Source organism: Triturus cristatus, chromosome 5_1 (assembly GCF_964204655.1).
Source record: "Triturus cristatus chromosome 5_1, aTriCri1.1, whole genome shotgun sequence".
Taxonomy (NCBI): Eukaryota; Metazoa; Chordata; class Amphibia; order Caudata; family Salamandridae; genus Triturus; species Triturus cristatus.
The window spans coordinates 301,991,836-302,016,157 of NC_140587.1; the positions used below are offsets into that span (position 1 = coordinate 301,991,836).

The 24,322-nt window shown below is 45.8% G+C and overlaps 1 protein-coding gene across 27 annotated transcripts in view; it reads left to right on the forward strand.

Annotated features, from left to right (window-relative positions):
• The window catches only part of ZHX1 (zinc fingers and homeoboxes 1), a 233,813-nt gene that overhangs the window by 72,191 nt on the left and 137,300 nt on the right, over positions 1-24,322 (forward strand). For 7 of the 27 annotated variants that reach the window (XM_085605020.1, XM_085605003.1, XM_085605024.1 and 4 more), the window contains exon 4: positions 23,363-23,521. The exons of the other annotated variants lie outside the window; for them this stretch is intronic. The gene's annotated coding sequence lies outside the window, so the exon portion shown is untranslated. The remainder of the gene's footprint in view (positions 1-23,362; positions 23,522-24,322) is intronic. 27 annotated transcript variants of the gene reach the window in all.

Below are 24,322 nucleotides of genomic sequence, written 5' to 3' on the forward strand. Positions count from 1 at the left end.
TCACACCAAAGAATCATGGATGTCTTGCATTGAAAAGCTTTTCTGCTTTTTGATGTAGGTTTTTCGGTGACTAGGGCAAAAGTTCAATGGTTCCCATTGAATAAATATTTTGTGAACTTGCTGGATGCAGCACTTGAGAAGACCTTTCTTTGGTCAGAGAGAATTGTTTCTCTCCTTGAGTAGGTATTCCACTGTTGGAGTCCTCGTCCTTGTACAGGTTGGTCGTTTAATATGGTTTTTCAGTTTCTCAGGTCAGTTGCTTTCCATGCTTGTTGTTAACACTGCACTGGGACAGTGAGTGGATCCACAATATGTTCTGATCACTGCCTTCAGGGAAATGATAGTCCCAGAATCGTAATGGTCTGCAAAGAACTTAGAATTTGGTGACGTTGCATTTGAGATTTTTCAGAGAGCATCCGAGAAGCCACCATAGACCGTTCCATTAAGTTCAAGTTTTTAATTGAAGGCACTCTGTGGCACTAAAAGCTTTTTACCTTCTGTGGAAGTCAAGGTCTACTATTTTAAGCCAGCACTTAGCACCCATTTTTTAAGTCAGCAAGAGGTGGTGTGGCAAGACCTCAACCCAACCTATTCATTAAGCAGACTGGCAATGGGAAAAGCAATGTTTGCGTTGTACAAGACCAGCTTTTCTGCCTTTCGCACGGATGTTAAAAACATCCAGACTGAATAGTTCTGTAGGCTCATACCTGCAAATTAGGGGATATCTTCAAATGACATCATGATTGTCTTTTAAAGATTTGTGCCTAAATGTAGAATTGTTTGCCAACAAAAACTACTCCTAGGACTAATCTGTTTTGACCCATTCCTCTGTGGGGGGAAGAGGGTGGGGGGGGGGGGCAAGGTGCTGGCATTCATATCTAGTTTCTTTACAATTCTGCTTTTATGGTAAAAAAAAATCTTTGTTACTGCAGTAAAATATTTTTCATGGTGGCTATAATGTCGGATAGCAGCAGTACAAAGTGTCTTTGTCACTGGATTGTCTTGTAAAAATTGGACAGTTGCACTGTTTTTGGTGGCACCACCATAGAGGATACAAATGCTCATGCAAGGATAAAAATGCTCATGCAACCGGTTCCAAGTCTGTCTTTTTTTCAAACTTCACACATCAGGAGATAGCTCAAGTGTTTTGCAAACGCTGCATATTAGACTTCAGCTGCAAAGCCAATTCTAATTTTGTTCAGCCCATACTGTGGAATAACCTTTGTCTTTTTTAGGTCGATCATTTGAGATCTCTTGTGTATGCTTTAGCACATACTTATGTGTATGTACTTTGTGGGCTCTGGAGCCCAGCCCTAGGACTTGTCTGCTTCCGCTTAGGGACTTTTTTTTTCTGTTCAACTGCCTATATTTAACTGTCTTGATAGAAAACGACCAGTAGAGGTCAGTAAAATACCCGAATTTCTTTCTGCTGAGGGACTTTTTTTTCTTTTTTCTTTTCTTCTGGCAGTTGCCTCTATTCAACTTTCTTGATACAAAACGACCAGCAGAGGTCAGTAAAATACCAGAATCACTTTAGCACTCTCTCGATTCCAGTCAACAGGAATTGTCTTCCAAGAACACCCATAGACAATAACATTTTTTCCAAATCTTGTATTTTCGGTTATATGACCCCCGAAGGCACTGATTTTATATAAAAAACAGAGCTTTGGACTATACCATTTCCTGCTGAAAGGCAATATTTTGCCTCATGTGTTCCCATACCTGGTGTGTCATGCAGTTTGGTGCTAACTTTCCCTCCATGTTAAAGAACAGTAGATGTTTCAGCACCCAGGCTAATGTGCTGCATAGCTAAATACATATAAGGTCCTAAAGGCGAGGCTGATTGCATTGCAAACACTTGTTTATATTTGTTATTTTTCTAATAAACTGAAAGGACACCATTCAACATTATGTCGATCATATTTTACAGTTTCTTGCAATAATACATCTTGCAGCCTTTCATCAAGTACAGATGTGCAGCAATCAACTATACCCATGAAATCTTCGCATCCCATCCTATACTGCAGCTCATAGTCCCGCCCACAACCCACCCAATTTCTGCTGTCCGTCTTACTGCAGTGACATGTCTGTCCCAATATTCATCCTAATATGAGCCCTGGCTATCTTTGTTCTCCCTCCAGAGCTATTCAAATTACTTCAAGCAATATCTGTTTTTATACACAACCTTTTCAGCCCTCATTTACAATTCATGTCACACTAAGAATCTGGCACCTCTTGGATTTCCCACAGTCTGGCAGTGTACCTTATCACTACGACCAGCCCATTGTCAAAGGATATATATTTCTATTCTTCAGTGGGATGTTATTACCTAAGAGTCCCATCAATGCTAGTCGTGCTGTCAGATCAATGGAGGGATTAATTACCTCAGATAGCCACTACCTCACTCTGTCCCAGAATCCTTAACCTCTGTGCATTCCCTGAGAATATGTCAGAAGTTTTTATTTCTTATTTAATCTCTTTATTACATTAAAGCAAGAACAAGGGCGCATCAGATGCAGGCATTACAACAGGTTGCCGACACATTAGAATCATACTGGCAATACAATGACAGTGGATTAAAAAGAGTAATTGTAGGTTCAAAGTGCAATAGGGCTACACACCAAGCTGTTATCAACAACACGAATGATACTTAGAGTATATTCACACAGAATGGGATCAATCAGAGAGGTCCTAAGTACATACATCGCTGGCAGCAGGACCGATACAATATATTCCCCAAAATGCCCTCCCAGCGTTCATCCAAGGGCAACACGCACCCTCCAGCTTGGGACAAAGTAGGAGCAGAGTCCAGAACCAATATGCCTAGCTATACAACACCCAACGTGTCCCCGTTCTCTGTATTATTATTGGCCCTATACGCATTGTACAATGTCCAGAAATTATTGGGTCTATTGCGGGGGGAAGGAGAGCACTGAAATGTTCCGTTTGGGTAGAGCAGTATGTCATGTCAGACGCCCAGTGGGATAGCACAGGTAGAGGGCCCCTTAACCAGCAAATAGCCACCCTTCGCTTTGCCATGAGTAATCCAATGTTAACCAACCTGCGCAGCCCCTTAGGCAAGGGCTTTGAGAAGCCCAGGAGCACCAGAGCCGGCTCCGGTTGAAGCACATGCCCAGTTATAGCGACAACTCCGAGAACACCTTCTCCAGAACTCAGCCACCCCAGTACAGAGCCACGCTAGATGTGCAAAATCAGCTACTTGTTCACTACATCGAGCACAACGCGAGCTCTTGCGAAGCCCATATCTTCATAATCTTTCGGAAGTATAATAAACCCTATTTAGAAACTTAGTGAATTAGACAGTGTCTACCATTAAGAGAAACTCGTTTATATTTTGGCAGCAGTATAGCCACATATCCTCATCTATTTCCGCAGACCGGTCTAATTGCCAGGCTAAGCGGGCTTTAGTGTAGTGGTGAACTCTATATGACATAGCTTGTTTGTAGATCTTAGAGACCATTCCCGTCGCAGCTTGCGTCTTTATGATTAGGGTGAGAGCAGTCAACTCCAGCGGTTCAGTCAAGTCAGAGCCTAGCATGTCTTGTCCTGTGATATTGAAATTTAGTTAAAAGCGAGGGCGCTTTTCCCCCTTCAGTGACAGAATCCCAGTCTTTCATTATTCCATCAACAAACAAGTCGCCTATCGTATGGAAACCAATGGAATTAAGCACACGAACGACGCTACCATCCCTACATGGCAACAACCAGTGGCACCACTCAAGAGGCACGAAAGGTGAATACAGCAGGGCTCTGGCCTGCAACTTCAGAAGGTGGTGCCAAGCGTGGTTAGTTACGCTGACGGAGTCTAGAATGCCAGTCCTGTGATCTGTCGGCGCGAAGAGCAACATGGGAAGCGGGCACGTGGGCGGCAACCTCCCGCTCTGTGTGAAGGTGAGGGATATCAGAAGCGCCGTATAGCCACAACTGAGCATGGGCGCATTGCGCGGCTCTATAGTAAAGGTCAAAGTCCGGTGTTCCCAGTCCACCCATGTAGTACGGTAGGGGAAGAGTTTGCCATTTGAATCTCGGCTGCCTGCCCGCCCAACCTAACTTGACCATCAGAGTCGTGAGTGTTTTGAAGAATGTGCCAGGGAGGACCCTCGGAATGTTCGTAAATAGGAACAGGAATCGAGGGAGAAGTATCATTTTCATTATGGAAATCCTGCCCAGCAGTGTCTAAGGTAATCTAATCCAACGATCTATATAATCTTCCAGCTTGCTCTCCAGTACACCATAATTATCACGTCCGAGTGCACTTGTATTCCAAGATACCGCACTGAGTCCGTCGTCCATGTGGATAGTCCTGGTCAAATTGGGATGTGGACGGCGAGAGGGGGAACACGAGAGACTTAGACCAATTAACCTGGAGACCTGAGACGCCCCCGAATAGCACCACTTCACGTAACACAGAGGAGAGATGGCGTTCAGGCTCACGCACATATAAGAGCGCGTCATCGGCCGAAACTATTAGATTATATCCTCGAATGCGTATGCCCTTATGTCCATGGTACTCCCGCAATGCACAAGCTAAGGGTTCTGCTACAAGTGCGTAGAGAATCGGCGAGAGCAGACAGCCCTGTCGCGTGCCCCGCGAAATAGTTATCGGTCCCAAAGCCAAGTCTCCATTTTAATACGTGCCGATGGCGAGCTATAGAGCAGTCCTAGCAACTGCAGAAAGACTGGACCTACTCCCATACGTGTCAGCACCTGTCTTGTGAAGGGCCACTCCACGGAGTCAAACGCCTTCTCCATATCGAGAAATACCGCTACTGCAAGCGACTCCGGGATAGTGTGTTGCAACGCCCCAAATACTGTACGCAAATTGTAGGTAATATTACGGCCCGGGACAAACCCCACCTGCTCCAGCGCAACTAGGATGGGTACCAGGGGCACCGGTCGGTTGGCTAAAATCTTTGCGAAGAGCTTGGTGTCGACGTTAAGTAGGAAGAGGGGACGATAGGGCAAACATTCCTCAGGGGGTCTCCCCGGTTTTAAAATGGCCACGATTACCACCTCTCTCATTGAGGGCGGCATTGAGCCAGATATGCACATATCTTCGAATAGTGCAGTCAGGTGTGGCAGCAGGAGGTCCAGAAACGCCTTGTAGAATGCCACTATTAGGCCATCCATTCCTGGTGCGCTACCGGCTCTCATGGTAGATAACGCAAGTAGTATCTCCTCCCTCTCTATTGGTCTCATCAAGAACTCACGATGTGTGTCAGTCAACCATGGCAGTTTGATATGAGACAAGTAGTCCAATATTTCAGCTTCGGAGCCAGAGCCACGTGAGTACAATGCCGAATAAAGTTGCCGAAAACTATGCGCGATGGCCTGATCCTCCAATAGCGCCACTCCCTCCGCAGAGTTCAGAACAGCGACTCCAGAGTAATCATGACGGCTGGGCAATAACTGTGCAAGCACCCTGCCTTGTCTTTCACCCTCACCGTAAATACGCGCTGTGGCATATTTGCCAAGGTGCTTAATTTCAGCATCTGCTGTTTCCTGATACTCTCCTAGCTGAGTCTTGAATTCTGTCAACACCACATCATCAGCACCCAGTTGCAATTGAGTCTCTAGTGCCGACAGCGCAGCCTCCAAGTCCGTTAACCGTTTGAGCAACGCCTTGAGAGTTCCTGAGTGTTTAGACATCGTGACCCCACAAATGTAAACTTTAAACGCCTCACACACTACCTGGAAGCTCTCTACCAAGCCAACGTTTTTGTCAAAATATGTCTCAATAACATCAGCTAGCTCTGCCCTGAATACCTTGTCTAGAAGTGAGTAGGGAGGAAACCGCCATGTGTAAGGAGGTATCCTCCTAGAGGGGGGTATCAATGACGACCAGTAATGGGGAGTGGTCCGAAAGCGTGCGCGCAAGTACCTCACAGGTTCGCACCTGGTTATATAGCGGTCTGGAGGCTAGCCAGTATTCAATACGTGTATGTAAGTTATGAAGTGTCGAATAGTGTGTGAATCCCCCTTTATCAGGAAAACGCTGTCTCCATACATCCCGTAAATCCGCACGTACCATAGACGCGGCAAGAATACGAGCCGAGGCAGTCACTAGTCTAGTCTGCCCCCCTGAGCGGTCACAATCTGGGTTCATTACTAAATTGAAATCCCCACCCCGCAGCTGCTGCCAGTCACCAAGATCCTGTACTCGACCAAACAAATTTGTATAAAAGTTAGGCCCATATACATTAATTACTACAAGATCCAACCCCCTACCCCGACAGCTAGACACCACAAATCGCCCATCAACGTCAGTATGCAGGGGCTTCAGCATGAAGGGAGTGAGTGGTGAAGCCAGAAGCATGTATATTTCCTTGCAAACCTCTCCTACGGAGTAACGGGCTGGAAAGAGGTAGATGGGTTTCCTGCAAAAGTGCAAGGTCAATCTCATGTCTGTTCAGGTATGCCAAAACGTTCCGTAGTTTCCTGTGGTCGTTAAGACCACGAACATTCCATGTGAGCGCTCGCAAAGCGCCCTGTGTATCTACTCTGCGAGGAATGCGGTCAGCTGTGATAGGCCCCGCCACATCAATAACGCCAATGTCAGCCATAAGTTACCGGCTTGTACAATGTTCCTGTGTAATGTGTGTAGTGTCTATTTGCAGTGTTGCGCATCTTCAGACGCCTTCCAACGCTCCCCCTCCCCCACCCACGCCAGGCCAACCCCAACCCAGCCTAGTCGATTAACGGACCAACATACCCCTTGCGTAACATCATAGGGAAGCAACCAATGTAACAGTGGCAATAGAACACAAGAAGAACCCTTCCCCTCCCCCCAACCCGCCCAAACCAATATCCCCATAGTGCAAAACACACGTGGGCAGAGGTGGCACGCTTCCCAAACATAAACTGAAAGGAACCACGAACGGTTTCCGCTCCCCATACCGCCCATATATTGTAAAATCCTGAGGCTGAAAGTATACTATATAAACCCCCCCTCTCTCCCCCCACTCAAGAACATATTAGAGGTTTCGTTCTGGCCCACGGGAAGCATAATCAGACTAACTAACTCTCCCACATCATATCACAGCACATCCTGAACAGTGACAGTACTTTATATAGAAAGCATGCACAAACCGCACTTCCAGAGAACCATCATATAATCCCCCTCCTCCACCCCCAGTAACAATCAGCTTATCTGCCGGCATCGTAGACGCCCCATCACTCCTGTTCATCCAGATCTCCGATCGCCGCTTCGTCCAGTAGAGACCGATTGTCTCTCGCCCAGTCTTTCATGGCCCTCTGCAGGGCCTTCGGATCTGTAAAAATGTGTGACTGTCCCTGGCGATTGATCTGGAGTCTGGCAGGGTAGAGCATGGCATAATCAATATTGTGTTCTCTTATTTGCTTCTTCAGAGGGGCAAATTGTCGATGAGCTTCTTGGACCTTAGTAATAAAGTCTGGGTAGAACGATATAGTGGAGCCCTCAAATTGAAGTGGTTGTTTGTCTCTGGCTGCTCGAAGAGCTGTGTGTCTGTCACGGTAGTTGAGGAGCTTCGCGATGGTGGGTCTCGGGGGTGCCCCAGGCACTGGGCGCGGACCCAGCGAACGGTGAGCCCGCTCAACAACGAACATGGACGAAAAAGTCTCCTGCCCAAGAACTGAAACTAATAATTTTTCTATGAACTGTGCCATGTTTCCAGTGGGGGTGGACTCCGGAAGGCCCTTGATCTTAAGGTTGCGCCGTCTCGAGCGCGCTTCCAAGTCTTCCGTCTTATCCTGTAAGACCTGGAGAACTTTTCCCCAACTGCTTGTGACCAACATCAAGAGTGACTTGCGCTTCTTCGACCTCTGTGGTGCGGCGTTCTACCATGTCCAAACGCTGTGCGTGCTTGTCTAGCCGTTTGGACATTCTGTCCATGCGGTAGTAGAGAGAGTCAATCTTAGACCCCAGCACTGAGAGTCTGCCCTGTAGACCTTTCTCCATCGCCATCAGCATAGATTGGATGTCTCCCGCTGGCTCCTCCTGAGGCAAATCCTGCATGGCTTCATCTTGGCCCCCCGATCGCCTCGCAACCCGTGGTTTTCTTCTGGTCAAAGGTGATCTTTGGCTGTGTTTGTCAACTTTGCCCATGTTTGGCATCCCTCCTCGCTCCGGACTAAGGCGAAAGCGCTGCAACACCCTCCGAGGCCAATGCTACAGATCTGCTCCTCACCAACTGTGACTTACTAGAAGAGGAGGGAAAACACCATCCACGTACCAAGACAATCTTATGACGGGTGAGTAATGGAGGCAATTGGGGCAGCAGCCGCGGGCTGCAGTCCTCCAACGGGGCAGTCCCGACCTGGACTCGTCCCCATCACGTCTCAGGAGGGAGATTTCAGGCGACCCACCTCACATCGGCAGCAGGGGGGACCATGGGCTGCACCCCACCCTGCAGACGAGGACCACCAGCAGGCGGCAGCAAGGGCAAGGCACGGTGCCAACAGGCAAAATGTCGGACTCGTACCTCCCTCAGTTTGGGCACCAAATAACACCAAGCCAGCAACCCGGCTTCAGGAACTTCGTGGGTAGATGACCGACGCCGGCCCACCTCCTCCAGTGTTCGCAGTGACTCACAGGCTCAGGCAGTGCGAAGGCGGGCGCAGGCAAGCAGGCACTCCTAATGTGTTGCACTCAAAATACCTCACCAGGGAGCAGCAAAGGTATCCATCCGGGGGCAGGGCTTCAGAGTTTAGGGATCGAGACTCATCCGGCAGAGAGAGGGGCGCGTCTCAACGCCAGCCGCTGGGCGCCGCAAGGAGCATCAGCAGCGCGAGCAGGAAAGCAGCGTCCGCGTCCACTTCAACCCGGGGATTCAGGCCTAAGCACCGGCACCGCCGCAGGCCAGGTCGTTCTCCGCCATCCGAAGTCGCACAGGAGCGGGAGTGAGAGTGATCGACTCCCTGCTGGCTGCGATCTCCGAATCCGGCACATCAGGGTTCTCTAAATGCCTCAGGAAGTCAGTGGTTGCAGGATAATGTTGCGGTAAGTGGGAGCTACGCGCTCAAGCAGCCATCGTGGTCGCAAGCAAGCTCCGCCCCCCCATGTGTCAGAAGGTTCCTTCACCTCCCCACGCCATCCGGCTTTTGCACCCATGATCCTATAAGAACATGGGCGTTATGTGCTTGTGTAATAAACACAGTGCATGATTTTCAACTCAACCAGCTAGATCCTTTCTGGTATAGCAATCTCTAGGACACCTACATGCTTTTTACCCATCTTTCAATGCTCTTTCACAGGCTTTTTCTCCATCTTCCATTGTGCCACTATTTCTCTCAACCAGGTTTCTGAATTCCATACCATACCCATGTTTTTAGAGCAACATTTTATATGCTTTAGGACTCACTTTATTCTTGCTACTTCCTTGTCCCTGAGAAGGATAGGGTGGCCTCAAACCTATTCTGGACCTGTGGCCATTGAATTCCTTTCTGCTTAAAGACAAATACTAAATGCTCACACTGACTCAGATGCTGTCTTTCTGTGTAGTGGTCTCTTTAGAGATCAGCTCATTGTTTTCAACAAATTGTTTAACGCTGCACTTTTGCAGGCATAGAATGAGGTTGATGAATGAATGATGTCAGTGCACAGGGATAGCCTTGTGTGTCTGCTTCTTTACTTCCTGAGCAGTATGGGGTCCACTTTGCTTCTGACCCCACCTACTGACATGTGGGGGCACTTCTAAGGAACTTTTTAGATACAGCCTGGCATAGTGGATGTTCTAAAGGTGAAGACTCTGCGTTTTGAGCATTCACCAAAAAGAGCATTACCGAAGATAAGTAACTTTTTTATCTCTTGCCTACTAAATGAGTTTCTTATAGCATAATGATGTCTGCTTGAGCCATACCACCATCTGTACCACCATTCCCTTCCTAATAATCTTGCCTAGCCTCTTCGCATTCAAGGTAGGAATTTAAGTCTACCCCCCCCCCCACTCCAGGTATGCTTTCATTTACATATCTAACTGTGTCCCTGATATGGCTGAACATGCTTTGACCCTACCCAGGGGTAACTCTTACATCTGTGAACCTCAACTTAACCACCCACCACACATTCTTGTGCTGCAGGCTCTAAAGTGACCCCCCCCCCCCGTTGCCAAGATACCTGTTGCCCAAAAGCAACCACACCATGCCTCGAGTGTACAGTATGCAACAGCTTACTCACACTTCCACACTTTAATATTTACAGCCTCAGACATTCACCTCTTGCTGCACTACCTGCTTACATTTTTGGAACGTTGGTATTCTGCCACCTTCCACCCTCGGGGGACTGCCTGACCCCTTGATGGTTGCAGGATTGCATGTATGTCTCAATGTGGTTAAAGATCTGTGTGATGAGGCGCTCCAGTTCTGGCAAGGTGCATACTTTTTTATGTGGAAGGAAGACTCTTGTGCTGGAGTACTTTCATGATAATGCATCCAACAAAAAGTTCTACACATTGTTCCTTTGCTCTCCTAGGGACGCCCACAATGTTTTAACTGCTGTGAGTGCTGATCAGTCTGCTTCACCGCAAGTCCCCTCCAAAAACAGTACCGGACATTTGAGCTTTTGGATGATGGAGGATTTGAAATGTTGAGCTGGGAACACACTTTTTGTGCGGCCATCATTGTCGGCCCTTCACCACAAACCTCCTAAATCTCTCCCTTCTCCCATGAATAATCTTTGTTGAAGTCTTTGAGGTTTTTGTTCAGCTACATCCCCATTTGATGCCTTTTCTTGTTTTGTAGTCAAGAGTAAGAAGTGTCGAGACATAATTGTAAAGCCCAGATTATTAATATGAATGACTCTTGCACCCTTGGTCCTACTGCCCTCCTTCTTCTGGACACTCTAATAGCATTTAATGTAAAAAAAAAAAAACTAACCTGGTCAAAGCTGTGCAGGGGCAGTTGCAGGATGTTGCAAGGGATGTGAGCTTCAGGTTTCCATCGTTTTGTTTTTTTCTTTACTGTTTTAGCAGATGGAAGTTGTAAACTAAGACATGTAAAAGTATCTAAACTAAAGTGAGTAATGTTCACTTTAGTTTACACATGTTTTGTTCATGCTGCAACAACTACAGTTTTCAAACTGAGAAACGGCGGGGGTTTAGGGGTGGCCCTTGTATGAAAGTGGTTAATCAGCTGTTTTGGTTGCTCAGCCACCTTACGTTTACAGCCTTCACAATTCTGTATCCAGAAGGAAAACACATGGGTGTATTCTACTATTAATTTAACTCTGCTTCAAGATCATTCACCACCTCTGAGGTTATAGCAGGGCTGATTTCATGATATTTGCTCAAAATAAATGAGTATAGAGTTAGAGATGCTGATAAACATAACTTCTGTGTGGATTTATACTTGTGGATGCAACTCAGTTTAATACTAAATCTAATTCTGCTTATTTTGTCATGTACTAACTTAGATTAAAGGTGGAAAGGGATTAACGGTTGAGTGATCACCACTAAATGTGATCGGTATGTAGCAGAAAGGTTTGCTCTTCAGAAAAACTTTATACACAGAGAATCATTTTACAGTGTGGAGAAAATATTTCCTTCTTTATTAGGATAGTCATTGATGGTCATAAATGTTTGGTCTCCCTCTGTCTCTTTGGATCCAGAGCACTGTAACATAGATATGATGAACATGGCGTGAAGAATCCATAGGATGAAAGAGAGCACCCTGAAGTAATCTATCAAGTCAAAAAGCTCATCCTGATAATGTTTTAAAACTACATTTCAACATCTTAGATGCAAAGGCATGTTAAAATGTGAAAAGGTGTTGATAAAATGTAACTTGATAGACATGTCATGTAAACAGGAGTGAAAATAGTAATTTCCCTTTAAAAACTCCATTAGGTCCCTCTACCCATGATGCTTTGTGTTTTTATATCATGCAAACTTTACCCGAAGGTGTCAAGCGCTTTACAATAGAACCAGTTACATTACATAAGGACATCAGAGTACATGATTTGCATAAAAGATACAAATAGATAAACTCTAAATTCACATAAGAATGGTAGTAAGTACATAAGCCTACTAAAGATATTAGGGATTAGAGTTACATATATACAAGTTGCAAATTCACTCAAGGTTACATTTTAAGAAAAGTTGAAACGATTAGGGTTGGACAAATATATATTACATATGTTCGAGGCATATGAGCTGCAGATTACACACTTTTGCATAGATCGCCATCTGGTGTTGGGCCCGGATGTTTGCATTTTGTTTTTCCTCTTGGAAAGTCTTTGGAACTCACGAGGTCAGTGACTCCTCCTTTGGACCTTTGGATCGTATTGCGCATGGGCTTCGGCTCCATCCTCAGATTGTTTTTTTCCGCCATCAGGCTCGGATGTAATCTTCGCGCTCCGGTTCCGAACAGCTTCCAGTTCGACGATCCACGCGCAATCCTCACCCCAATCGCTGTATTGTTTCGATCACGATCTCTTCAATCAACGCGCCTTCTCATCGACACAAACCTTCGGTTCCAGTCGTCGACGGCGGCCTTCGGGTCTACCCAGGCTCCGGTCCCGGCTCATGGAAAGAACTCCATTTAAAAAGTGCCCTCGATGTGAGTTCAAATTTCCCCACACCGATCTTCATGAGGTATGCAACCTCTGCCTCTCCCCTGAACATGAGGCTCGAGACTGTCCGGCCTGTAAGTCTTTCCGATCCAAAAAGACTATTCGGGACCGAAGAGCCAGAAGGAACATGGCACACTCCTCGACGTCCATTCCAGTCGACATCTTCGGAGACGACATCGACGATCCGGAACATCATCGCACCGAAGAGGACCTCGTCAGTGCTTCCGAGGCCGACGAGTCAGATGTGGAGGACATCACTCCGGCGCAGAGGGTCGTGAGTACCAATCTACCCCCCCCCCCCACCCGCGCCGACACCCAAACGCCTTCGCCTCCGAGCCTAGGCAAGACCAGAGACACTGCTTCACACACCCCACCTTCGGGCTCGGTGAAGAAGCCAAGTAAGCCTTCCGGCGGCTCGGGCTCGAGCCAGCCTACCAGCGGTGCCGAGAAACACACTTCGGCACCGAAAAAGAAACCGGCCTCCACCTCGACAATTAGTTCCGCACCGAAGCCTTCGAGGTCGAAACCCAGCTCTTCGGCACCGACGCCATCTTCGGTGCCGATCAAACCACACAAGGCCACCGACACTTCCAAGCCGAAGCCCATCTCGGCGCCGACCAAGAGACCGGAGGGTCCCAAGCTGGGTTCTAAACATCGAACCGGCACGGAAAAACCTAAAGTCATCGGCCCCGACGCCTTCGGCGCCGACGGACCAAATTACCTCACCAGAGCTATTTACACCGGATCCCTTGCAAAAAACTCATCAAGGATCCAAAAACTGGACATTTGACACTCTACCAAAAAGAGACATTTGGAGAAGCCTCCTCCACCTCCAAAGAGGAAGGACTCTGCTACCTCTCCGTTTAGAATACCTTCCCCTCCCCCTCCACCTCCTCCTTCCCCACCTCCACCCCCACCTCATCGTTCTCCTACCCCGTCTCCAGACGATGATGATCAGGGGGACCCATATGATGATACAGGGGATGTGCCACAGGACCCCACCCCTACAGGATCTCCAGATCCATGGGACAATTACAATATACCAGATATCCCCAACGTCCCACAAGACGATATTTACCCTTCTAGACCATCTCCACCAGAAGATTCATTAGGGTTCAACCATCTTCTGCAAAGGGCAGCACATTATCACGGGGTGGACTTGCATAATGACCCTGTGGAGGAAGCTTTCCTCCTAGACACATTTGATACTTCACATAGGTCCACCTCCATGCTGCCCATGCTCAAAGGGGTGGTAAAGCATGCGGCAGAAGTTTTTAAAGACCCAGTTAGAGCCAGGATCCTTAACCCACGTATTGAAAAGAAATACAAACCTGCTCCCTCAGATCCCTCTTACATCAGAGGACCAGCGCCCCTAGATTCCTTAGTGGTATCTACGGCACGTAAAAGGGCAAATTCACAAGCGTCAGGTGATGCACCACCACCTGACAAGGAGTTAAAACTGCTAGATGCATCGGGCAAATGCACAGCATCCCAGGCCGCCAACATATGGCGTATAGCAAACACTCTGGCACTGCTGGCCAGATATGACAGGGCTCATTATGACGAATTGGAAAGCATAATGCACCATCTCCCTGAAAAATATAAAGGTAGGGCCAACAAGTTAATTCAAGAGGGTAAAACAATCACAAACACCTCCATACGTTGTGCCGACACAGCCTCCAGGGCCATCAACACCAGCGTCCTTCTCCGTCGCCATGCTTGGTTAAGGGTATCTGGGTTTAAACCAGAAGTACAAGCCTCCATCCTTAACCATCTCTTTGACCAGGAACATCTATTCGGGCCAAAGGTGGATGAGTCCTTAGAAAAGATGAAAAAGGACACGGATACCGGATACCGCAAAATCCATGGGGGCCTTACAGTCTCACCCGCCCAGACGCTCCTTTCGCCGCTCCTCCTTTCGGAGTGCATCCAGAGGCTACTCCTCAGACACAGCGTCCACATCATACAAATCCCCTACTCAGACCACCTTTACAAAAGGTTACCAAAGAGTCGGCTACAGGGGTAACCACAACAAGGGCAGAGGCAAAACAAACCACGCCTGTTCTGCCACACCTCCTACCCAATGACTTCCTCCCCCCCCCCCCCCCCCCCCCTCCCCGCTCCCCCCAGACCATTCCATTCTGGTCAGGGGCAGACTCCAACATTTCCTTCATGTCTGGGAGACCATCACCTCAGACAAATAGGTGACCCATATAATTCGGTCAGGCTACTGCCTGGAACTAACATCTACCCCCCCCAAACATTCCACCCAGGCAACGCCCAATGTCACAAGAACATTCAACATTACTAAAACAGGAGGTAATCTCCCTCCTACAAAAACAGGCAATAGAACACGTTCCTGTCAATCAACAAAATATGGGGGTCTACTCCCTATATTTTCTAATACCAAAAAGGGACGAGACTCTACGACCTATTCTAGATCTCCGGCCCCTAAACACATACATACACTCAGACCATTTTCACAAGGTAACGCTTCAGCAGGTACTTCCGCTCCTCTCCCAGAACGACTTTCTCACCACACTGGACTTGAAAGACGCATACGTCCACATTCCAGTACACCATGCTCACAGAAAGTACCTCAGATTTGTATTGGACGGACAACACTACCAATTCAAAGTGCTCCCGTTCGGAGTCACAACAGCACCACGGGTATTCATCAAGTGCCTAGCGGTGGTGGCGGCACACCTGAGAAGACAGCACATTCACGTCTTCCCATACTTGGACGATTGGCTGATAAAAGCCACTTAATACAATCCGTGTGTACACCACACCGCCACCACAATCGAACTACTTCACCAACTATGCTTCACGGTGAACCACCAAAAGTCCCAGCTACACCCATCCCACATAAAACAATACCTCGGTGCCACCATAGACACCTCAAAAGCAATAGCCTATCCCAATCCTGCCAGGATTGCAAGCATTCAGGCTTTGCGACAAACATTCATACCTCAACACTCCCTTCCAGCACGAGTGTTCATGCAACTAATAGGGATGATGGCCTCTTGCATTTTCATAGTGCCCCACGCAAGACTCCAGATGCGTCCTCTCCAAGAGTGCTTAGCGCGCCAATGGAACCAGGTCCAAGGTCAACTGACAGATCTGGTGTTGGTAGGCGGTCGCACCCATCGCGCTCTGCAGTGGTGGAACACCACAAACCTTTCCAAAGGTCGACCGTTCCTGGACCCGGTTCCCCAGATAATACTAACAACGGACGCATCGCTCTCCGGCTGGGGAGCTCACCTATTACACCTCACCGTGCAGGGCACATGGATGCCTCAGCAAAAGTTACTCCATATCAACCATCTGGAGTTACTAGCAATCTTTTTAGCCCTGAAATCTTTTCAAACACAGATTTCATGCAAGGCAGTCCTCATTCGCACAGACAACATGACGGCCATGTATTATATACAAAAACAAGGCGGCACACACTCTCCACAGCTCTCTCAATTAGCACAGAGCATATGGAGATGGGCAATTCCTCACAAAATCTTTCTCCTAGCTCAACATGTCCCAGGAGTCCAAAACACTGTGGCAGATCTGCTCAACAGACAGACACAACAAATCCACGAGTGGGAACTTCACCCACAGGTTCTTCATCTGTTCTTTCAAATGTGGGGGCATCCGCAGATAGACCTCTTCGCCACCCATGAAAACACAAAATGCCCAAGCTTCGCCGCCAGATACCCTCACCCATTGTCCAAAGGAAATGCGATATGGATGAACTAGTCAGGCAAATTTGCGTACGCTTTTCCGCCTCTCCCACTCATTCCATTAGTGGTGCACAAACTACAACAGCACTCCCTCACACTAATCCTAGTAGCTCCAACATGGGCCAGACAACCGTGGTACACCACGCTGCTGGAACTCTCTGTAGTACCACACCAAAAACTACACCTCTCACCATGCCTCCTAACCCAGATCCATGGAGAGATCAGACACCCTTACCCAGCTCAGCTCAACCTTGCGATCTGGCTCCTGAAATCCTAGAATTTGGGTACCTAAATCTTCACCCTGACTGTATGAACGTCCTCAGAGAAGCTAGACGCCCTACCACCAGAGCTTGCTACGCTGCCAAGTGGAAAAGATTTGTTGTTTATTGCCATAACAACACCATCAAACTTCTGGACGTGTCTATCCAACACATCATAGGCTACTTACTCCACCTACAAAGGTGTAATCTAGCCTATACGTCCATTAGACTACACCTCGCAGCAATTGCAGCTTACTTACAAAACAGGCAACATCTATCACTCTTCAGAGTACCTGCCATTAAAGCCTTCATGGAAGGCCTGAAAAGAATAATTCCCCCCAGAGTACCACCCTCACCTGTGTGGAACTTAAATATCGTTCTCACAAGGCTGATGGAGCCTCCCTTCGAACCTTTGCACAAATGTGAACTACAATTCCTAACATGGAAAACAGCTTTCCTTGTAGCCATCACTTCCCTTAGAAGGGTCAGTGAGATACAAGCACTTACCATACAAGAACCTTTTCTTCAAATGCATCATAACAAGGTTGTTCTCCGTACCAACCCAAAATTCCTACCTAAAGTCATTTCCCCTTTTCACCTAAATCAATCTGTAGATCTACCAGTATTTTTCTCGCAACCTCAGACCGTTGCAGAAAGGGCTCTGCACACGCTAGATGTCAAACGAGCCTTACTCTACTACATCGAGAGAACACAACCTTTCCGAAAGACCAAACAACTGTTTGTTTCTTTCTCTCCACCACACAAGGGCAACTCCATCTCAAAATCAGGGATAGCTAGGTGGATTGTAAAATGCATCCAGATTTGCTACCGCAAAGCAAAACGAACGCTGTCCTTTTCCCCCTAAAGCCCATTCTACACGAAAGATAGGGGCTTCCATGGCATTTCTAGGGAACATCCCATTAGATGATATCTGCAAAGCAGCTACATGGTCAACACTGCACACTTTCACCAAACACTATTGTGTAGATGTGCAAACTAAGCAACAAGCTCGTGTGGGCCAGGCTGTACTTAAAACACTATTTCAAACCACTGCAACAGATACCGGTCGTCGCCGCTAAGGTTGGGAACTGCTATATAGTCTATGCAAAAGTGTGTAATCTGCAGCTCATATGCCTCGAACGGAATATGCTACTTACCAGTATGCATCTGTTCTCGGCATGTAGAGATGCACATCTACACATGCCCACCCGCCTCCCCGGCTACCTGTATCTGTTCCAGTTTATCTTATTTAGATACACACATGGGTTTCTTCACTGTTATTACTACGCTCCATCTTTCCCTGCTGGCGAAAAACAATCTGAGTATGGAGCCGAAGCCCATGCGCAATACGATCCAAAGGAGGAGTCACCGACCTCGTGACTTCCAAAGACTTTCCAAGGGGAAAAACAAACTGCAAACATCCGGGCCCAACACCAGATGGCGATCTATGCAAAAGTGTGTAGATCTGCAGCTCTACATGCCAAGAACAGATGCATACTGGTAGGTAGCATATTCCTTACACAGCATGATCTACTCACCATTGCGGGGGTTCTTGCTTTCAGCCCGACCTTCAGGCTGCTGTTGCACTCTTGGGCGATGATCTTGGGCCTGGAGGGATCCTCAAGCTGGTGATGACCAGATGTCCTCCACGCATACATAGGGGGGAGCAAGCCAGGCTGTAGTTAACGTGCCCCATGTGGGACAACCTTCCTGGTTGTCCCCCCGGCACTGCAGCAGGCATTAGATGCGCATCGCAGCTGAATCGCAGAGGTGCGCAGCGACGGTCTCCTCACCTCCAATATGGCCGCCATACTATAAACTATTTATATGCTATTTGGTCCACCGGGGCACTCCTCTCGATTTACTGGCCATTTCCATACAATGCAGAGCGAGCACCAGTTAGCGTGTGTAAACCCCCTAAAAGCCCTAGGGGATTGCCCCTACACTCACCTGCACAGGTCGCGCCCTCCAGGTTTCCATCATTCGGCTGTAGCCACCCCATCACACTTCCAGTCAGTGGCATTTCTTTACTTTCTTTGACCCCCTCAACTGTTTGGACTCCAGTGTCAAGCCTATCGGCAACTTCAGTAATGAGACCACCATCTGAAACACCAGCCACAATGCTAGGAGGAGGCGGCCTCCAATAACACTGGATTGTCATCCTTTACCAATCAGGCCTATAAAACCAATTATTCAGCTTGAAGATCCTCTTCTCGAAAGACTTCACTCTTTATAATTATCTCCTCTCATAATGGTGTCAAGGACAACTTCTATGTTTCCACCATGTCTACTAAGCCCTAGACGATCACCTGAGAAATGAGTTCATAGAAGTCCATCAATATCAAGATCTCTGTACTTTGATATAGATTATACCCACTCATACATGCCAGCATCTCCAGCTCCCTCAGTGGATGACATGAATACATTCCATGATGACCTAGAAAGAGGTGCATCTAAACTACATATCCCACTGGAAACTTTCAAAACAGTCTGTCATCCTCAAGACTCTGCAACCTCGAGCAGCTCTAAAACCTCTGGTTCCTGGTCTTTTAGACATAGACCAAGAAAAATGTGATGCCTTCGACAATAAAATCTGCCACTCCAAGGTTTTTAAAGAAATACAAAGCCCCACAACAGGATCTAGATTTTTTTAAAAGCTGATTTCAAATCGCTTCTGTCAGATGGAGACCTGCTTCAGCCCCAGAACCATCTGTTCCTCCTAAAACAACGATAGCAAGAAAAGTGATTTGGCAGGCAAAAATATTTGTGGTAGAGCTACAGTCGACCATAAAAATGCCAGCAACACTGCTCTCTTGGGTCGTTAACAGATGGACATCATAAAGTGTATGAAGACCTGTGTAGATGATTTTGGAAGCATCATCCGTTGGATTTGTTAGAACTATAAGGCGGAAGTTCACTTGTTTCAAACCAAGTTATTAGTGCAGCAGTAGTCGACTCAGATGATCTACTTCTTACTGTCATTGTGTAGCAATCAGAAGGTCTCTTGGCTTGGCTTCATTTTCTTTTAACCAGGCGCACAACTAAAAGTTAAGAAATATAGGCCTTCAGATGATCAGAAATCTCAATTGCTTACTTTTCCAAGACTGACCTGTTTAGGGGCTTATCTGGAAACAATAAAGCAAAAGTGTAGCCTTTGGAGGAGAGCGTATTCTCAATATAGAAGACAATAAATACTCGTATTAGACGCAGCCAGTCCGACAGCAAGAGAGATAACATGGTTTCTGGGATATATGGCATATTGTATGTCCTAAATGCAAGTTTTCATATGAGACCACTACAACAATGCCTAAAAGACCAATGGACGAATACAAGCACTACATTGGTGGCATGTCAGTGACAATCTACTACAAGGCATTCCTTTCCAAGAAGCGAGAACACTAAAAACTATTGCCAAAGATGCCCATCTCATGATGAAGAGCTCATCTAGATCTTAACATTTGTGGTCCATGATCGAAAAAGGAAAAAATCTTAGCGCATAAATCTGTAGAAATGTGAGCAATTCATTTAGCTCTCAAGATGTTTATTTCATCCCTGAAACCCAAACCACAATCGGAATTCAAACTGACAATATCACCAGCATGTTTTATATTAACAAGCAGGGAGGCATCCAATCTAGAACATTATCATTGGAAGTGCAGACAATCTGGCATTGGGTGTTAGCAACAAAGTTGACAATCACAGCAGTACATACACCAGGTGTAATAAACTGACAAGCAGATTTTCTAAGCTAACACTATGAAGAAAGTCACAAGTTGGTGTTGGACAAAGAAGTTATCTGCAGCATTTTTTTTAAAACTTCTTTTTATTAAACAAGTATCGGCATCCATATACTTTACACATGTAGAAATTAAGATGCATTTTCTCATCGAGTTCACAGTCTGCAGCACAGAGACATACTGGAGTAATCGTAACACAAACGGATTCCTCCTACACTACCCACCAACCCCATCCCTCCTAACTACTGACTGCCCCCCCCCCCCAGCCTCTATGATCTTCCCACCACTGCCAAACTTTCTCCCACTTCTTGGGGCACCCCCTGCTCTTGTGGATTCTTTTCCGCCGCACAGCCCCAGTCCATATCTCTCTTCCATTGTGACACTTTTGGCAGTTGAATTGCTCCCCATGCCCCTGCGATATTCCTCTTGGCCACCATTGTGGCCACCTGTAGCCAAGTTCTGTGATATTTGGGCCAATTCTGTTCCCCGGAGACACATAACACAAGCCACCTAGCATCATGGGGGACTTCCTGTTCCATCACCTCCGACATAATCTGAGCCACCTTCTTCCAATATATTTGTATTATCGGACAGTCCCACAAAATGTGAAAAAATGTTCCCCTCTGGGCACCCCCCCTCTAACACTCCTCTGTTAATATGCATTCCAGCTTGAACAGAAGTATGCTAGTGTATTATGACCTATGCAATATCTTTAGCTGGACCAGTCTAAATAGTGCTAGAATCGCCACCTTTCTAGGGCTTTGCACCTCCTCCGCCCAATCGTCATCTTCTGACAAGCCCACCTCTGATTCCCATGCCTCCCTCATTTTTATAAGTAAGTCCGAGGTCCGAGGAGTTAATTAGCTTCTTGTATGTACAGGAAAGCGCCTTCTCAGGAATTGGATCTAACAGTAACTTATCCTCTAGTGGGCTATATTCTGTGATCTGATCCCCGTCTTTAAGATGCCTGTTCAGCGCATGCTTCAGTTGTAGATAGTGGTAGTGTTCTGTGGGTGCTAGGTGATGCTGTTTGTAGCTCTGAAAACGAAAGCACCGCCTGCCTCTTTCATACTTCTCCTAGGCAAACAATGTCAATTAATTTGCAGCATTTGTGAAGAATGGTGTACTCCATCTATAGACCTCTTCGCTATGGCTGGAAACTAAAAATGCTGAGAAATGTAATCCGGAAGACTGGTCAAAATGCAATGCTGTTTTGATGACTTGGTCTCAAGAATTTCTGTATGCTTTTGTTCCCCTCCCCTGATACCACCAGTAATTCAGACACTACCCATATTGTCAGAAAATGTGATTCTGAGAGTGCCAGAAGTGCCAAGAGCGTGGTGGTTCACTGATCTCCTGTCAATGTCTACCACACCACTCCAATCCAATCTGTTATCGAGACCTCCGAGCCAAATTCTACATCCGAACCGGACATTGTTACATTTGGCAGCATTTCTCCTGAAGCCGTACAGTACAGGTATTTAGGATTAACTCCTGCCTGTATGCACATTTTAAAAGAAGCGATGTTATTTAATGAAATGGAAGGGGTTTTGCATATGGTACTAAGACAATGTTCAGTATCCTTTTACGTGCCAAGAAGTTATGCTTCAGTATTTACTGCATTGATCCAATCAGAACTACAATTCTCTTCGATAACAATTCATCTAGAAGCCATCACTGCCTAAAGAAAATCTTTTTTTGTACCTATTTGTTTTCAAAGCATCAGTAGTTGAAGATTTTCTGTAAAGCCCAAAAAAGTATTGCCGCCAATTTAAGGGCCTTCTCCTCCACAGGAACTTAATTTTGTGTTAAGAAAATTAATGGGCACCCTTTTTGAACCAATTCATAAAGCTAGATTTCAACATCTTTCTTGGAAAGCAGTTTTTTAACTCGCTATTACACCTTAACCAGAAGGGGTGGTAAAATACAAGCACTTCTGTTAATAGAACCTTATACTATTTTCCACTCTAATAGAGTAGTTTTGAAGGCAAAGCCCTCTTTTCTACCTATGGTAGTGTCAGATTTTCATATTTACCAGACTTTCACTTTGCTAACTTTTTTTTTTGCTCAAACCCTTTCACTCCAGCTAAGTAGCCCTTCGAACTCCTTAGACATCAAAAGGAGACACTTAAATATACTCAGCTATTTGTTGCGTATGGTTTTATTAGGCTAGGAACATTCTCCTCTAAACGGTCTGTTGCTAGGTGATCATAATACGCATCAGTGACTGTTTTCAACTAGCAAATATACCCCTTCCAGGGGGACCAAGGGTAAGGCAGCTTCCACTGATTGCCTGCGAAAGGTTCCTGTAGCAGGCATTTGTAGATCAACTACTTGAAAATCCACACATACCTTTACTAGACACTATTGCCAAGATATCAATATTCAAGCAGAATCTTGAGTAGGTTAAGGAAACTACCCCCCAAAAAATCTCTAAGTAAAAAGAGGATTTTAAAATAATGTTCACCTTATGTAAACTTGATCATAAGATGTTTAGCTGAAGAGAACTTTTTTATTATAAAAAAATATTTGTGCATATCCATCTATTCATGCATTTATAGTTTTATATGTGAACTCATCAATAAAGAAAAGCCGAATGAAAAAAACCCCTTGGAGTGCAGTGTGGTTACTGTTGAAGCTGTTTGTAACCTTATGCTGAATATATATATATATATATATATATAGTTTGGTGTTTCCTATGCTGACTCCTTTATATATTTATGGAGGAATAATTTATTACAGTATTTCATTCTTTCCTTCTGCCCAACAGCCGATGGAGAGTTATTAATGCTTGCTACTCTTTTTAAACGTTTATGGCAATCCATGAATATCCTATGATGCAGAAGAAAATGTTGCTTACTTGTAGGCCTAGTTCTGCATCCTAGGAATTTTAATTGAAGTTATTAATGACCGACCCATCTATCAAAATCTTTGGAGTTGGCCATGGAACAGTTAGATTTTCCTGCTATTTCCATCAAAAGAACTGAGTGGGTGAGGCAAACTGCCAGTACAAAGCATTTTGGGTAGAAGTCTATCCTGTTACACTTTTCTACATGTTTTCAGGTTTTTACATGCCTTTGCACCTAAGATGTTAGAATGCCCTCCCCCAAGACATCGGAACATCCACCATGCTCACAACATTCTGCAAGAAACTGAAAACCTGGCTCTTCGACTGCTGACCCTGACCTTCTGCACAAACCTAGCGCCTAGAGACCCTCACAGGTGATTAGTCCCTGCTTTACAAATCCTTTTACATTACAATGTAGTTTTAAAATGTTTCAGGACGAGGCAAAAAAAAATTTCAAAACACTCTTAATAGACTACTTGAGGGTGCTGTCTTTTATCCTGTGGACAAATGGATTTCTCCCATTGTGTTTTGTTTTGCATGAACAGCATATCTATGGTACAGTGCTCTATGTCTACACAGATAGCAGGAGATCATTCAAATGTTTCTGACTTAAGTGGACATTCCTATGTTGCAGAATTGGGATTACAAGTAAGTAATCTTTTTTTCTTTGCAAATGCTCAAGCTGCAGAACATACTCTGATGACTTGCTTGCCCTGGGGGCAGACAAATAGGAATGAGTTTATCAAAGGGGTAGTGCACTTGGAAATATACAATTTGTGTATATCTTCATCTTATTCCTGCAGCTTTTTTTATGAATCTGTTGGAATCGAGACAGCTGTGCAAATTTTCAGTATAAGTTTATGAATTGCGGATTTCCTACTTTGTACTAAATGTGTAAGAATCTGGCCATTTTATTTATGTACATACATAAAAGTGTAGTTGTTTCAAAATGTTAAATCTGCAGTAACATTTGAATACTTAAAAGCAAAAACAATAGCATTCAAAAATTGTATCCTGCTCATGTTTACTCGGACTTTTTGAGTTTAGTATGTCATTACTTTTTCAAAAATTTACAACTTAAAACACGTTTTTTTCTATTGGTAGATTTCTGAAATTGTGTAGACTACCTCTGAGGACTTAAAAACCATTAATTTTATATCTCATTGATGTTGTTT